General features: G+C 47.3%; 1 long non-coding RNA gene across 1 annotated transcript in view; it reads left to right on the top strand.

Annotated features, from left to right (window-relative positions):
- The window catches only part of LOC144180284 (uncharacterized), a 64,763-nt gene extending 53,436 nt beyond the window's left edge, over positions 1-11,327 (top strand). The window contains exon 3 of the long non-coding RNA XR_013324363.1: positions 11,131-11,327. This is a non-coding gene — a long non-coding RNA (uncharacterized LOC144180284). The remainder of the gene's footprint in view (positions 1-11,130) is intronic.
- The last annotated feature ends 6,761 nt before the right edge of the window (positions 11,328-18,088 follow it).

The following is an 18,088-nucleotide window of genomic DNA, read 5'->3' as shown; positions in this document are numbered from 1 at the left end:
TGATGGGATCATTCAGTATATTTGTCAATTCGTCAAGCTTTGCTCTTGATGTTAGCTAATAAGCAGAGCCAACTTACGGAAAACCGGAAGTTTTTCATTTATTTTTGAAAGACATTTGTGTTTGTGTATTCTTAACTTTTTTCTGTTGGTGGTCTTGACAGCCCGATGCCTTCCCCAACGCCCTTTTTTACAGTCTGTAGTGAACGCCCACGCCATGAGCGGAAAAATGTCTTCCAGCCACTGTTATTCAGTCCACGTATTTCGTAAGGCGTCGTTGTGGCGCCGCACGGTTGCTTTTTTTTACCGCATTTGGAAACAATGTAGCCGGGCACTGTCAATGAACTCAGAAGATTGCCTCATTCTTCTGTTTGTTAGTTATTTTGTGTGTTTTGTTTTTAATGCACAGTCGCCGAACGAAAGAAGCGCTGCATGCTTCCGAATCTGCTAAAATCCAGAGTCTAAAGCGTTTTGAAATCTGAGGTACTAAGCCTAGCAGATTTGTCCCCAAACTGTGCACAAAATAATAGCGCAATACGAAATTCCACCAAATTAGCCTGGGCCATATGGTTGACTTAATTGTGCATGATGTATGTAATACTGCCTCGTTAGAATTCCGTTTCGGTACAGGTCTCTCTCTCCCAAACATACAGAGAAATTGTCGAGGATTTCTTGATTGGTACAGAAGGGGAAAGGTGCGTCAGTGCTCCGCCCTTGGCACTTTCCGCAAAGGAATTCAATTTTCTGGAGAAGGGAGGTTGGTTGCGCATGGACGATGGATGAATGCTGTACAAATGTGTCGGTTTAATTTACGCTATGTAATATGGGCTGACGCTGTAATGTGGCCTGTGATATGAGCGACACCGTTTTGTATGCTTCGTTGCGTTTTTATGATAACCCTTTCAAATATCATGTACATTTTGGTGTTTCCCTGTTTCTGTGCCATAAACTGAGTTGAAGTTCTAAGGTGTGTTTCGTTTCCTCTTTAGTTTTCTCCCTGTCTTAGTACGATGAATTCCTTAAAATATTCGCTTTCCCCATTATTTTTTGTACTCCGGGCATGTTTTCATGTACCACAGGAATTATTTGCAGTCTTTACTTATTGCTTTCATTTCTGGAACTTGAGTTTCTCCCGATGCGGAAGGGGTCTTACCTGAAATTCTCCCGAGTGAAAACGGTGGGCGGGCAAGAGCTCGCTTGGTTAACAAGGGGGTTGAGGGAAGGAGCGTAAGTAATTTATTGCAGTCGTGTGAATATTGAAGTTGAAAAATGTTAATCTTGGAAACATGGTGCTAAATGACACAAATACGATCATTCGTCGTTGTCATCCCTCATGTGTGTTCGTGTAATTTGCACTGTATTTCCAAGATGGAACTACTGTATTCAAGACTTAAATAAAGCACTAAGCACGAAAAACCTCGCGCTATTTCAAGCCCAAAATGGGAAAAATTCAATTAACCCATGCGCGGCTTTTAACACTGAAACGGGTTTTTTTTTTTTTTTTTTTCTAGAGTCGTGGGGGTGCGGATGGCAACAAGCTTCCTGCACCTTCAGGAGATGTCTTATCTTACCTCATACACCAAGGAAAGATTACTCATTTCGAACACCTTTTAACGGGCCGGAAACCTTCGCAACATTTCATGTGAAGCATAAACGTCTGGCATAGTTAGCATCGTTATTTTAATTTAAAAAATTTGCAGAAAAATACCTAAGCATGGCGTTATAAGATTAGGGCGCGAAAGTTTTTTGTGGCTATAGATTTGTACTTTGTGGTAGCCGACTATAGCCCACAACCTCGACATTACACAAACTTCCACTACACTTCATTCACAGAAGCTGAAGGAGAACCTAGACTGCGGGCGAGATTTCTGATACAAACGCTTCTTCATGGAACGCGTCAAAGCCCATGGTAAAAAATTACGCCCACCTCCCCTCGCGGGAACCCTGGTGTGATGCGACGCTGAGGGGGGTTCAAGCGCAAGCTGAGAGCAACCGTCGACCGAAAGGCCGCCGGAGAGCGGCACACCGGTTATATGCGCAGCGCGCCCGAAGGAGAGGAGACCGCGAGAGAGAGGGTACTGCACATGCGCAGCACCGCGCGCAGCGCCGCCCACCGGCGGAGTGAGAGCACGCTGGGCCGCACACCCGCAGATGTTGAGAGAGTGTGTTTGCTCTCACCTGGGCACGCGCCGGCGCCAGTGCGTCTGCCGCGGCTATGACGCAACACAATCCAACACAATCCACTTTAATCCAATTCAATCCAAATCCAATCCAATCCAAGTCAAGTCAAGTCAAGTCAAGTCAAGTCAAGCCAATCCAATCCAATGCCCCTTGGGAGGAGAGGGGGAGAGTGGAGGATAGACGCAGCCTTGCGGACAACAACGGACGCACGCAGGAAGGCAGCGGTGCGGACAACAACAAACGGACGCACGCAGGAAGGACAGGGCCGCTGAAAAGAGATGCTCTCAGCGTCGCATCCAATAGAGTGCGCGGTAAGGGTGAGCTGTTCTGGTAAAGTTTTTGAGTAGGTCCGCCGGGTGGCGCTTTCACCAGCCTAATCAAATAGCGATTCCCCGTTAAAGGCACCTGTACTTGAATGGTGGCGATCAATTCGGGAAAGCAATTGCGTGCCGATAGCTTTCAGCTGCGTCGCGCGAGGTTCCATTCAAGGGGGTCATGCGCTCACGGCTTGGCGCTCTGGACAGTTTGCTGGCGCCAGCTTTATATTTCTACCATCGCTGCGTCCAGGCTGAGAAAACGTTCTAAAAGCCATCAGAGTAATCCAAGTGAAACAGCTTGTTTATTTATTTATTATTTATTTACAAATGCGGCTGGCCAGACGCCAAAGCAGGAGGGGCAAGATAATACAGTTATCATACACAACATTTCAATACAACATAAAAAAAAAAGAGTGATGAAAATGAAGAGCGGAAAGCGTAACATTTTTATACAAAAGCAACGAAAGGAAAGAATGGGGAGGGAAACGCGGGACAGTTGCAATAGTTAGAAAAACAATTTCAAATTTCGGCATAAATAAGCTCAGGAGAGTGTAAACTGCCTGCAGGCAAACCGTTCCGCCAAAAAAAAAAAAAAAAAAGATTTGAACAAGTTAGTACGAGCAAACTACGGTGTTAAAGAAAGTGCGTGTGTATGCCGCGTCTGACGTGTTCTTAGTGGTGTGAGGTAGGGGTCAGGGTTCAGAGCAAGGTTGCGGTTTGAAAGGAGGTACAAAAATTTTAGGCGCAAGAATCTGCGTCCTGACTGCAAAGTTGGGATACCATTTGAAAGCATAACATTAGTGACAGAATTACCATGCTTATAGAGAGAATAAATGAAACGAACTGCCCTCCGCTGATTTTTTTCTAATACATCAATGTTAGTTTTAGTATAAGGATCCCAGGCAACGCTTGCATATTCTAATTTCGGGAATATCAAGGGTTGGTAAGCTAAGTGTTTCACTTTCGTAGGAGCATCCTTAAGTTTGTGCCTTAGCATGCATAATTTGCGGAAAGCTGTGGAGGAAACTTGTTTAATGTGGGAATTCCAACTTAAATTATTTGTTAGAGTGACACCAAGATACTTGTATTCCTTAACTAAATGAATAGGTTGGCTAGAGAGCGTGTATTGAGTTAGTACTGGCTTTTGTTGTTAGTGACACGGAGCAGAACTGATTTATCTAAGTTTAGTGTCATCCCCCATTGGTTGCACCATAGACATATATTGTTTAGAGTGAACTGGAGATGCTTGGTCATCAGGATTAACTATAGAGTTAAACAGAATACAATCATCCGCAAAAATACGAACATTAACAGTTGTGTTTACACAATTTACTACATCATTACAGTATATCAAAAATAGTAGGGGACCGAGTACACTGCCCTGTGGAACACCGGAAGCAACCGGCAGAAGAATTGAATTTTGATCATTAGTGCACACAAAGTGGGGGCGATCAGACAGGTAGTTAGAAATCCAGGCTAATAGAAAATTGGGAAGTCCAATAAACTGTAATTTAACCACAAGTTTATCATGCGGTATGCAGTCGAAAGCTTTGCAGAAATCTAAGAATATGACGTGGACTAGGCCGCCGTTATCAATCACAGATGCAAGAGAATGAATGACTGTACATAACTGAGTTGTTGTTGAGAAGCCTTTTCTAAAGCCATGCTGGTACGGAGAAAAAATGTTATGCTCATCTAGGTGTTTCGATATTAATGTTATGACAATGTGTTTTAACATTTTGCTGCAAGACGATATAATCGAAATCTGCCGATAGTTGGAGACAAGAAGAGGGTCTCCTTTTTCTGGGAATTGGCTTGACACGAGCCATTTTCAATTATTTAGGTAACGTTGCATTACGAATTGAAGCCTCAAAAATTGTAACAAGGTATTTGGACAAGGGCTCGAAGTATCGTCGGAAAAATTCATTCGGTATTCCCTCTGGCCCACCGGAAGATTTTACTTTTATTCGAAGAACCATATTTAGAACTCCTTCATATGAAATTAAATTATCTGGTGGAATATCTGGATCATGTACAAAAGCTACAGGCTGAGAAGACTGACAGAAAACACTATAAAAAAGGAGTTAAAATGATCAGCAATCGCTTTCGCATCCGATATCAGAAACCCGTTCTCGGAAATTTGTTCTACGTTCTTTTTGCGATCGCTAATGTCGACCCAAAACTTCTGCGGGTCATCTTTAATAAAATTAGCCAGTGTAGTATTGAAATAAAAGCTTTTCTTGCGTTGAATCGCTTCATGTAAATCAGACCGAACTTCACTTGGTCGGTGGGAAGCTGGCCTGTTTTTCCTGAGACGTTCAGTCTTTCGTTTTAACTGCAGTATAGGTCTCGTGACCCACGGAGGGAACTTAGTGCGTTTTTTTTAGTTTGTTGGGAATGAATGTATCTGAACAGAACTTACAGATGCTCTTGAATTTACCCTTACACCGCAGCTGAGAGGCTAGCATGTTAGATAGCCGAACATAACACAAGGAGAAAATTTCAATAGTCGGTAGCCGTGCAAGGTGGGGTGGAGAATAGCTGGAACGGCCGTTCTAATGAGGCTACTCTAAAGCACTTCCCATCATAACTTGAAAAAGTTTGGGCCAGAACTTTTGGTTCGTAGTTGTGATGTAGGGCGTAACGCTCATGGTTGAATCGCCTACGTTGCGTACTTTTTTCTTTCCCTTCCCGCCCTTCAAACTCTAATGTGCCAAGTACCACTCACAGCTCGACGTAAAATAAGTGTGACGTTGCTAGTTGGCATACCGTAAGGACAAACTTAAAGGTTGCCCAACGTTAGGCCTAAAAATTAGAAGTTAGGCCTAACGTACTCTATCGCAAAGTCAACCGCAACGGATTTTAAGGTTCCTGGTACCCTTTGGCGCCGTTAGTCCCCAAATCAAAATGGTAGGCCTCAGCTTGGAGTCTATCCTAACGTCATGCCTTGAAGCTACCGTCATAAACCGGTACCCGCCGCTCGACCAAGAATGAGTTTGGAGTGGATTCTTGTGACATATAACGCCCAAATTTGAAAGTTACCAAAGTTCAGCCTAGGTACAGGATGGTTCTAACGTCATGCTTTGATGTTTAGGGTGGCAACCGGTACCCATTGGAAAAAGTACTCTTTGTACTAAACGTATTTCCAGGCGCGGGTACCGGTTCACGTTCCAAGACCTGGATGCGCATACGCGTAAACTATGTGGCACACCCAAAGGCATACATACCCACAGTTTCACATACCCGCAGTGGGCTTTTCGCCAATGCTTCGAAGCTGGAATGTGTGCAAACGCAGCGCGCGTTCTATAAAGACACCGACAAGGCACGCACGTCTCAAACAATCGTTCAATCGATCAATCAATTACAGCGCAAACTCAACTAGGCTCGACCAAAAAAATGTATTCCTCTGCTTGGAATCTTCTGTATGCACTCTGTAGCCTAGTACATTGTAACTAACACACATGAGTGAAATTTAAGCCCAAACTGACACAGGGACGAGAACGCGAAACTAGACCAGCGCAGGTCTCGTTTCCCTTTCTCGTCCCTGTGTCAGTTCGCGCGTAAGTTTCACTCATGGAGGTTCACCAACTAGCGCGGCTCTCCATTTTGCTTCAGGAACACACACATGTAGTAGCACATACCGGCAATGGTGTACTGGGTAACGCTTTATACACAGGAGTGTACTTGGCTGGCTTTCAGATGATATTTCCGGTTTGGACATCCAAACCCTCTACACACAGACTTGATGAAATTTCGACACGCTTGTGTGAAACCCGCGTTCAGGAAGTGAAACACTTCGCTATTCTTCGCACCACTCACAATATCGAGAAGCAGAATCCCTTCCTTAACCTTTCGTTTATCACCATACGATCGGTTTATTCATTTTGCGTAGCCAACTGCGTACATGCACCCGTGCACGCTCGTGCGTAGGCGTGTGCACACGAAGGCGTGTGTGAAAACCGTGGACAAGTGGAGAGAAAGGAGACGGAGAAACGGGGTACCCTGTTTTGTCTGAACTTAAAACACCGTTATTGAATACCGGTGGCTGCTGCACTTCGACCTTTCCAGTTTCCAGAGTGGAGTAGTTTCGTTTTCTTTCTTACTGTTATTTCTCTTCTGACTAGATGTACGCGATATCTTTCACAATGATGTTGCTGCTCCTTGAATACCTTTACTTGCTTCTCAAAGTAATTACCTGATGTCATTTTTTTCTGTATTTTAACGCCAGCAGGCACTGTTGGTATGAAATAAAGAAGTAAACAAGTAAAATGTCACAGCTGTTGCTCCGCGCTTCGTATGACGTGGGTGCCTCACGGGTGCCCTTGCAGTGTCGCTTTCACATGCGACCACAGTAGGGGTTGCTGCCCGCACATCCGGTTTTACTTTCTCCCCGTTGCCCATCCTACAGCAAGCATGCGGTCAGCACCGGATAATGTCTTGGCACACTCCTGCTCTTCATCAAGAAATAGAGCCGATGCGCAATCACCCATGGCATCACTAACACACACACACACACACGCACGCACGCACGCACGCACGCACACACACACACACACACGCGCGCACACACACACACACACACCCATACACACACACACCCATACACACACACCCATACACACACACACGCACACGAACGCACGCACAATCACACGCGCACACACACCCACACACACGCACACACCCACACAAGCGCACGCGCACACATACGCACGCACGCGCACGCACACATGCACGCACACACGCACACACACACGCACACGCACGTACGCACGGCCACACGCACACACGCACGCACGCACGCACTAAAATAATCCACGTATGGTCCGCACATTAGGGTTGTCCCCCAATTTCGCTGCAACTTATCCTTGCCAGGAAATTTAAAGGAGAGCAGATGTTCTGAGCTTTCTTTAATTACTATTGCATGACACAATAGGCACCAAATGGTTGATGCCAACTGTATTTACAATGCTTCGCCAGCTTCGATCGCCTGTCGATAGACAAGGAACCTCGCACATGTTCCTGTGGTAAATGGGGTTGATAAAAAAGTTATCCTTCGTTCGTCTTCTTCCAGTGCGCATTAATCTCCAAAGCATAAGTTCGGATCGACACATCGCCTGCTTCGCAACGGGGCGGTAAAATTGGGCACGGAGTAGTAGACAATTTTTCTCTTTAGATGCATGCCGCTCCCACTTGGTTACTATAGCAGATGCGCCCCCTTGTAAAGCTGCCCGCCGCCCGCGATATGCAATGGACGACTTCAAAGCGACTAAGCAAGGCAAACCGCAAGAGACGTAACGTGGTCCCCAACCGACGCCGGGTGGCCTCGTCTCCGAATATGACGGACCTCGTAAAAAAATCTCGGAGCGGCACGCGCCAGTGATCCCCCGATCACAACGCACCTTTCCGCTACGCCGTCGCAATGGCTCCGTACAGCATGAATGGCGTTAATGGCCCCAATCCCCCGAGGCGATGTCCCAGCACACCCGCCCTCCCAAGCGGGATCATTAACCGTACTCACGCCCAGTTGTTTCTCTAGCTCGGCGGCCCTCGCGAGTCTCGGCTGCACGTGCGGGCGCCCTTCGCCGAACGAGCCTCCGAAAAGGGGCGCCCCGCTCTCCTGAAACTTGCTTCGCGGCATCGCTTCGCCTCTTCGATGATGCGAAGGCCACGTCCATATCGCGCGGGGCTTGCGGGAGTGAGTATCTCGTAAAATATTCATAACCCGCGGCTGCGCCTCCCGCCTCGGCTCCCCGCATGCGCATAGTCATCCCCAGCGTGCCATAAATGGGTCAGATTACGTCCACCCTATGCAGCGAGTAGAGCATAAACTCACCCGTTCCCGCTCGATTTTTTTCTCCCTCATAATTCGAAGGTGGGAGACGTTAGGGACGGTTTGATTATTAATGCTGACTTCAGAATCTGGTATAGAGCTGGCGCGCTGCTTAGGTGTTTGTTTACACAGCGTAAGTAATGCGGATGTTTCGGGGCCACATTCTAACCCCCGGGCATGCAGGTATTATTGTGCTACTTGGACGGCTCTTTGGAGAGAAGTCTTTCTGGTCATCTATGGAGCCCGTAGGAGTCCAAAGAGTGAGATAATCAGCGCATAGGGCTAGTCGCAGGTTGGGGATATGGGGATAGTTGTCAGCAGAGGAGGTAGATCTTTCATGTCGAGGTTGAACATTGGTGGCGATATCACTGAGCCTTGTGGAGTTCCCTTAGGTATAGTTCGGAAAATGTCGGAACGTATGTGCTCAATTCCCATTGCTGCAGTGCCATTGGCCAGGAAAGAGGCATGTAGCCGTAGATACATTGGCCGCAGTTAGTGGAGGCGAGACTTTCGTCCCCCACCTCCGAATTGTAGGGCTCATCTTCCAGTAGGAAGGGAATGAATATCCGAAAATCGGCCACGTCAAAGCTCGCCGGTAGAAAGTGCTAGGCCTCCTTCTCCAAATACTGTGATGAAATAAAGCTTAAATAAAAAATCCGAGAGTTTTCAGAGGGTAGGAGAGAGTTCTTATATAGGGATTCATCGACCTATTCTTGCAGTTCTCGCACGGTTCCACCAGGTGAAAGCAATAGGCGTAATTTTTTTTGTCGGTGTCAAGGCGCCCTTGTGTGCATGCGTGGCTGTAGCCGTTTTATTGACGACGTCTGGTTGGTTGCCCCACGAGGCAGCTTTGTTTTAACCAGACCAACAGTGACGGCAGCAAGGGCTGCTCACCGAGACAGACATCGGTGTCGCCATCGCCTGACGCAACACCAGCGTTACGTCGCGGACAAAGCCCTTCAGCCTGATCACTCACAAAATAAACTGTGCGTGGCGCAATAAGGCGCGTGGCAATTAATCTTAAGAATTAAGAGGTGCCGTGGTAAATCAGTGGCAAATTAACTTTCTACTCAAGGTTTTCTAATATGGCGGCTTTTTACGTTCATCGTCAATGAGGAGCAAAACGTTTTGAAGCTTCCGGCCTGGTATCTGCCATGTGGCAAAACGGAAGCGTTATTCATTACAGCTGTTGTTGAATTTGGGCGCAGAAGTTGGAGGCCCTAAAGCCGAAGACCGTGGCAAACGTTGTCGCAACAACAGACGCTTTGCTTAATCTTCTCAAGTCCCTGCACACGCTAAAAAGCAAAAAAAAAAAAAATACCGCAGTAGATACTAATTTCAGCCTGTAGCTATGAATGCGATAGCACCCCACTCGATGGAGCAAGCACCTGTATCAGGTTGCAAGTGCTAATAGGTAATATACCCACGTATGTTCCACAACTTTTTAGAGCGACGCTTGTTACCTCTACCCCCAAAAGCTCTGTCGCTACCATTGGCGTCAACAGAAAAATCCAGGGAACAAATAAAAGAAGTTACTGGCGCCGCCAGGAATCGAACCAGGAACGAATAGAGAAACGGAGCGAGAGCCCGTTGTCTTACAGTTTGAGCTACGAGCCCACGCGGAGATGCGGGAGACAGATGGTGCATTCAGCTAGCACAATTGCTGGTTTATCCCCGTGTTCTCGCTGCATACCACGTGACATCGTCACGCGACCTCCCGCGCCGCTGTGCGCTCCACACACGGCACGTGTAGCGGCCGTGTGCGCTCCTTGCGCATGCACTAGGAGTTACAAAAATTAAAGGAAGCTCACACCAGCGCATGGTATCTCACTTGTCCTCCGTCTCTTCCGCGGATATCGTCGCCTCCATCGGCTACGGCAGAGACGGGGGAGTAGTGAAATCGTCTAACAACGGGGTTGAGCTTCCTAAAAAAAAGTTTTAACTCGTGTGCTTCACCAACACAACTCAACCAACCGCCATTCGTTGATAATCAATTGATTTAGCCTAGCAAATACATCTTTGAAGCAATAAAGAGTGTGGTTAAGTGCATTTCACTTGTCTCTGGTTTCACTCTTTGTAGAGGCACGTGTGTGAAATAAAGTGACGTCACATGGGTAATCGTTGTGGGTGTCGTTTACCGCTTTGCTATCTAACCACCTTTACAGGGTAGAATGGGGTGCTTTTGCTTTTACTATGAAAGCCAGAAAGTAATTGTGATGTGCCTAATGAGCGAGGCTTGTCTTTTTATGCGTTACTGTGAGGCAGTACTTGGCAAATACTAGACATATTGATGTCAAAGAAAGATAACATTGAACGTCCTGACAAACCCACTAGTAAACCATTTTTATGCTAGGTTTGCAGCTTATTAGCAAAGCTTTGTAGCATAGAGCTGCAGTACTCAAAAGCTTTGCAGTTTTTAACACAGGAACATGCTTCAAAAAAAGCTGCGGGGACACCCAAGCGACTTCTAGTTGACTCTACCCGAGCACCTCTCATAATGTAGTGATTGTGAAAGCAATAATATGATCATTTGAATGTGAAAGCACGCCGATTCCGCCACCCGCAGCTCTGACAAGTGGCTTATTCCTTCCCACCGGACCAACTACATTTTTAATCACTACATTCCGCTTGCCTACTTTGCTCAACATGTTGGAAGGCGGAAGTATAACCATTAAAGCACTTTCTCTGCGTCAAGTGCGAGAGTACTTTTTAATCCATTGACAGAAACGTTCAGAAATGCTCAGTGTGGTTTATGCTTGTTTTGATGCGTGAGTGGTTCCGGTTGTCTTACCAATGTTGCAGGTGTGAAAAGTACCGCGCCCGTTGGCTGCGAGGCGTTACAAAGTGCATGGACACTCGGCGGCGTGGCTACAGGCTCTCTAGCAGGGAAACGACCCTTCCCGCTGGCAAGTACATACCTGCAGGGGTGTACTTGCCAGCGCCCAACTCCGCTCTGAATTCTGCAAGGCAATGGCGGTGACACAGCAAAAAACAGAAGGAAGAACTCAGCTGCAGTCAATTGTGCAATAAAGCTTTTGCATTCACAACTTAACCTCACGTAGCGCCAACATTGATCCTAACGAGGCTCCAACACACATCAAACTCGCTGCAGTTAAAGCTCCCGGCACCGGTTCATAATGTTCGATCTCAAGATGCAAAGTTAGGCCTACATCAGGCTGGCCCATACACGGTTGACTTCTCCCGCTACACCGCTAGCAGTTCGAGGCACACTCTGTGAAGCCACATGACCTGTCGCAGAGAACAGGAATTTAGGAGGCTGCTACAAACGCCGCATACCGGACAATGCGGCTTTTTCGTTCAATTGTCTGGCTAGGGCATTCTCATCTCACAATTTTGCCACTCGCTTTTAGTGCACAAGTTCACTTGAGCGTCTACGAAATCCCTGATCAAGGCCCCGCTCCCCCACTTATCTGTCATCCTGGTGAGAGACTGCCCATTGATTCCTGTTTTCTTTGGCAGCAACACGCCAATGGTTGAGCAAATAGAGGGACTTCAGAATTGCACCTGATTGAGAATAAGTTCTTTGTTAGTGGCGCATGCTAAAGCGTGTGCCGCTCCTGTATATTTAATAGCACTTTACCTCCTCGATTTAACATTTTTATTTACTCTAAATTTTTATTCCCTCAAAGCACCATCGCGCTTTTGTTAGGTGTGATTTCCGAGTACCGCAAGCTGCCTCTGCCGCAACAAGGACCCCTTTGTAGCAAAGCACACTTGCAGGGAGAATACCGAACAAAGCGTGATAAGATTTTTTCGACTGGTATATTGTAAATAACAAATAGTAAATAACCAATATGTCGCTAAACCAAACTCTCTGCTTAAATAAAAATTAGTTAATGCTCAGTATCCTCCGGCTAGTAACCCGTGCTTTTGAGGTTTTTGCTATCCAGGCTTTTCCTACTGCAGCGGTTTTTCCTGGTGAGAAAGACCACCAGCGCTAGCTATGTGCCTTCCGTATTATCGACCCTCAAGAGCAAGTATTATATATATGCAGAACATGTTATCGTTACTGAGCGTGCAGGTAGCCTTGGGTAGATTTGAGGTAATACAAAAAAGCATAAATGAAAGCTACAATGTTATTTTAGGTAAATATTCATGTCGGATTGGTTCTTGTGAAAATAGATGAATAACACAATGGTGTCGAAAAGATGTGATATAAAATGAGAACAAAAACAACAGATTAAAAACGACTCTGAGCGTGTCAAACACAGGAAAAAAGTAATCAAAACCGACTCAAAATCAAAACTGAGTTAAGTAAAAAAGTAATCAAAACTGAGTTAAAATGGCACCGAAGAGGGGCAAAATTAAAACCAGAACAAGAACAAATGGCAAAAAAACTCTGCCTGCGCTGTCGCGAGCGGTGGCGAGCACAGCAAAAAGCAAAACAAAAAGGCCCTGTCTGCCACTGACGGGTCGAGGTCGAGCGGCACCCGATCAGTGGCCCAACCGCTACACGCATGAGCGGAGCCACTGAAGATGTGGCCCAGGCTACGTGACTCGACCCACTGCTGATAGTAACTTCGCACATGTCGCGCGTAGTAAATGCTTATTTCGTATTTTCTTGCCGAGCGATGTGATAGAACCTATAACGCTGCGACGCAGTAAGAAAGAACAGCCCCGAAAGAAAGCCTGGCGAACACTTTTCAAGTATCAACGCCACGCACTGTAGGAGAGTTCCCAAATAGAAGTGTATAACCGAAGTTTTATTCTATAAAGAATGCACAGCCCTAGTATTTAGGTGTTCTATTAATTTTAAATATAAAAAAACAATTAAACTGAAAATAATTTCAATAAGAACCTCTAAATTGTTGAACAGCACACCTTCATATATAGAAAAAAGCCGAAGTATTTCATAATGCAGCGATCGAGTATGATTACACACTCTTGATACTGTCTTTCAGGTTAGATGGTAGACTTCTACACTAGATCGCAAAATTTCGCAGTAGTAGTGCAAAAGATGCGAATGTTTGTTTTCATTTTCCTACTGTATGTCTGAACAGAAAGGAATTCCTCGACATGCGCAGCTAAGCTGAGTAACACCGAAACGCTGGGACGAAGTCCCAACGCCACAGCTAAAGAACACTCGATGAAGCCTGCTACATAAATAAAGGGGGCTCACGGTGTATCAGCGTGCCCTCATCATCTTTCCGGGAGACTGAGGTCTCCGTTTTAGAGTTGCTTGGATATACATTTTGTTTCGGAATAATGTACGATTTGTGCGTCTTGGTAGGTTTCTAAATGCATGTATGTTTTCCAAGTAAAGAAGGTAAGAGCTAGAGTCAGTCCTGTCTCTTTCACTTCCTTAACTCTTTGCGCTTGCGTTTTAACGTACAGCAATACTACCCTAGTCTACACGCGTAGCTACATTTCTGCAGAACAACACGAACCCACACCCGCGTAAAATAAATCTATCGTCTAACAAACTAACAAACAAACAAACAAAACAAACAATACGAGTTCTGCTCCTCCCTTTGTGCAGACGGTTCCATACGCTCCGATTCTTTACGGCTGCGGCCACCCCCGAGTAAAGACTCCCATAACGCCGCTCTGCCACAGACAAGCAAGGGGCGAGCCGCAGAGACGGCTCGATCTCAGGGCCATCGGCGCGCCTCGGAAGCCGTGAGGACGCTCCCTGCCGTGCGCATTTGGCGCGTCGGCTCGCGTTTAGCGGTTGCCGAAGAGCGGGAGGGGGAGCGAGTAAAAGCAGCGCGACGCCGGCACGTACCGCCAAGCGGGCGAGGCACGGCTGACGACGACGACGACGAGCGAGAAACAGGCGGGCGCGAGTCGGGTTGTTCGCCGCAGCGCCGATCTATCCCAACCCGATTTGCGCGCCAGCGGCCACGCGGGCCATAAACGTTGCGGGCTAGCAGGACGACGAGGGGCCGATTTCTGCCAACAGAAGGCAATCGCGGTGGTCGTCGTGAGGACTTTATGATTGCCATTCGTTCCGATCCGTGGTGAAGAATGAAAAAGAGACAGACCGAGAAATTGGCGAGGAAATGGAAGCGGCGGGGTGCGAGTGGAAGGGAGAGTGCCTTTCGGAATTTGGGGATTTTGACAAACGAAAAGGGTGCCCACGAAGCGCCTCGGGATGTAGCAAAGAAAAACATGGGCCGCTGCCTGCGCCAAGAAAGGCCGGCCTCCGCTGTTGTAAGAAAGGCTGAATACGCGGTGGCTAAAGAAGTAAGAGCGAATAAGGAGAGAAGCCGGGACTGCGAAAGAGCGACGAGGAAAGAAGGGAATCACTCTGTATCTGCCAGAGCTCCCCACAACGCAGCCTCGGGGCCACCAGCGCCGCTGCGTTCGGTATGGGGCGCACGTGTGGGGTCGGTGCATCGCGCAAGAGCTTTTACGCACGCAGCTCCATCGGCCCGTATGTTTCTTTTTACGCTTAGTGCGGAGGCGGCCGGATGCAGCGGCGGGGCCGCCGAATTGCTGTTGGCACGTCTTCGCGCCAAGTGAGAGAGCACCCAGTTGCATGAATTATGTGCTCTTGTTGTCTCGCACGCTGTTCGGGCCCGATGTGGTCTGGCCTCCTGATCTAGCAACAGCTCGCTCAAAGGAGATAAAAGTTTTCTGCCCTTCCTACGCTCCACAACTACCGTACGGCGTTGAAAGTGCTTTGACCTCGTCGAAAGTGCTCTGATTTTCGTCACGGAAACTAGGCACAAAGCCCGGAACTATCTGGCCAGCCACACTAGCCACGTTTTTATGGTGCCTTCATATTTATTTGCACCTTTTATTTTCGCATTTTTCTGTGGAAGCATGCCACGTTAAAAGGTACCTGCGGCCCAGTTCGCATCAAAACAAATTTAACAGTAGAGCTTTTTAAGCTTGAGCTTGTTTCGTTGGTGTTAGCACAAAAAAAGCAAGAAAAAAAACTCCCCCGGCGCGAGGCGCCCGCAACGACCTTCGCTTAGTGACTTTACCAAAAAAATACCCAGGGCACATAAGCGTGCGCCTCGTGAGGAGCGCCCGGCATCGTCCAGACTTGCGCGTGAGCTTGCGCCATGGGAGGAGCTCCCGCTTTCGTTTTCGTCGCCTTTGGCATAGAGGACCCATGGCGCGCCAGTCAATACCCCCACCCCCCCTCCCATAGGGCCGGAGGCCATTGTGATGCCCACGTGAGGTTTTTCGTTGGTTGAGCTTGATAATTCCGGGACGGGGTCTTTGAGACGGTGAGGCCCTGGGTTGCTCGGAGGGGGTCGACATAAGCGGGCTTCGCTCGGTCAGCGGCGACGGCGTCTTGGCGGCCGTTAATGTCGAGGGTGACAGTCTTGGGTGGCCGCTCGCTGTACGAAGAACGTAGATATATTTTCTTTATCCACTCCCTTTGGCCTGGGATCTGCTGTCTGTGTTGTAAGAAGCTAGGTCGACCCCCAGCTCTGCTGCTTCTCCAGCCTTGCCCCAGAAGTGCAAGCTGCGCCATATTTTTTTCGAAGGAGTTTAAAGCTTGAGCGGTTGGGCGAACAAACTTTGGCGCTTTTGTTCACACTCGTGGGCTAGAAATATAAAAGTTACTAATACACAGCCTCACAACCAGACAGAGGAGTGCCAAGAGCGCACCATCAAATTCCACGTCACCTTAACACCAGCAGCAGATTTGTAGAAGTTCCACCAGCACGGCTATAAAACCTGAAAATTCTAGTTTTCAGTATGCCCGAGCCGAATGAGGGTCCAACCAACAAACGTATGTGCAATCACCGGCATGCCACACAGGCCTTAAAGGGCGCCCCAACAACCTTTAAAAAGAAAGCACGAGAATTTTAGCGGAATGCCTCAAAGGACACACGTGTCTGTTTTCAACAAATAACATCACATCGTGTGGCATTTGTGGGCAGTTAACTACGTCATATCTTCTCAACCCAATATGCGTCTTAGCATGGGTCATGAAGGTGGATAAGGCCTGTAAAACGGCTACTTGGGGTTTTCTGGTGTACCAATTGCTGTTGCTTGCTGATTTTGTTTCCCTTAGTAACTAAGCAAGCTCTTGGTTGATGGTACGTCTAGTACTCGCAGCACGCAGAAGTAAGCAGCCAGCAAGCGATAGTGTACTTCTCTGCCGAACAAAGTCGCAGGGAAACGAGCGCGCGCTTGAAAACGCGAAATTTATTGCATTCATACAAGGTAAAAGCAGCCAATCACGCGTAGCAACGCCCAGTGCAGTGGTTGCCAGGGAACCTTTGCAGCCACCCTTGGCGGAATATCAGGCACATTTCTAAAAGTGATTCGTAAACAATCCCCACGTCGTTATGCGCCAAATCAGTGCGCTTTTTCGCAATGACTGTTATTTTTGCCGTGTGTTTCATACGCGCTGGCCCCGCCAAACCATGACAGCCCTCAGTTTATCAGGTGTAGGTATGAAAAATAGTTCTACTAGCTGTGCGCAGCCCTGCAGCAGCTGCAATGCGTTCAGAAGTACCAACTGCATCACGCAGAAAAAAGTAGACCCTAGGCGCATCGCGTGCTGCTTCGGGGTGGGAGTATACAATGATGCTGCGGATATCGGGGAGCAGCATCATTGTCGCTGTGGCTTCTGCTCTTGCTGGGTGATTCCGACGCGTCCCCTCTGCCCACTGCACCTTTTACACCACTGCGGGGCATTGGCGAAATCAACTTGAGCAACGGCCTTTTTTTAGCGCGGCGATCAATTAAGAGTGATATCTCTGGATAATAAATAGTCTGGGAACCAAGCAGAATTAATGCCCGCCGTCCGGACTTTTTAGCAGATTGTAGTAACAAAAAAAAATACCACTGGTGTATCTCTGGAACAAAAACATTACCACAGCGATCATGTCAACCACTTGGCAGAGATGGTATGCTTGGTTTGATCCCGTCTGCACTGAAGTTGACAGCCCGTCAACTTCAGTGCAGAAATCGGCACTGAAAATGCCTAATGAACGCCGTGGTGGGAGTTGTACCTTGACCCCGCTCATTGCCTACCGGTGCGGTACCTATTCGGTAATTCAACGACGATGTATCTAAAACACTCGAAGGAACGAGTAGTAGTTAGCAGGAAGTTTTAAAAAAACTAGAATTTTGGCCGTGAAGAGAAGCTGTGAAAAGCCGTAGAGGTGGCTACGCCACGCGATCTAGCAAGACGACAAAAGGTGCAGAACACACAAGGAAGGAAAGGGCACGTAATACCTGTTACCGCTTTTTTGGCGGTGCTTTTAAGCGAACCGAATGGATCATCTCAGTTGTTTTGCGTCAGCACGTATTGCCGTACATTTTTACAGTATGTGCAAATGTCTAGTCGTGCCCTAACACCACACTATCAAAATGATGGGGTGTAGTCAACGTAAACAAATCAAGTACACAGGTACATCTCCCTCTTCCAAGCAAGATTCCATCCCTCGGGCGCAGCGCACTAAGATAATTAAGCCCTTAAAAGAAAAAAAAAGGTCTTTCAGAAGACAGGAGACCCTTGTAGGATTGTTGTCAATATAAAACTGCATTAAAACTGCGTTTAAATGAGTAAAAAATCTTCATGATACAACAAAGCCATGTCGGCATATTAGTTTACATATACTAATACAGCCCCGTGGAAAGGCCTTACTAGCTTTCCCTCAGCCAACCAAAGAATTAAAAGGAGTGGTGCGTCCCTTTAAAAACGTGGAAAACCTTCCGATGCTCCAATTCTGTCAAATTTTAAAGTAAGAGGTGAAACAAAAAGGCGAGTCACATTTCTTCCTCCAGAAATAACATAAACAAAACGTATCCAGCTCCCCTTTTC

Source organism: Haemaphysalis longicornis, unplaced genomic scaffold, assembly GCF_048455015.1.
Source record: "Haemaphysalis longicornis isolate Haplotype H1 unplaced genomic scaffold, Haemaphysalis longicornis Haplotype H1 scaffold_4, whole genome shotgun sequence".
Taxonomy (NCBI): Eukaryota; Metazoa; Arthropoda; class Arachnida; order Ixodida; family Ixodidae; genus Haemaphysalis; species Haemaphysalis longicornis.
Note: the sequence above shows the minus strand (reverse complement) of the source record. Positions and strands in the feature narration are given on the sequence as shown.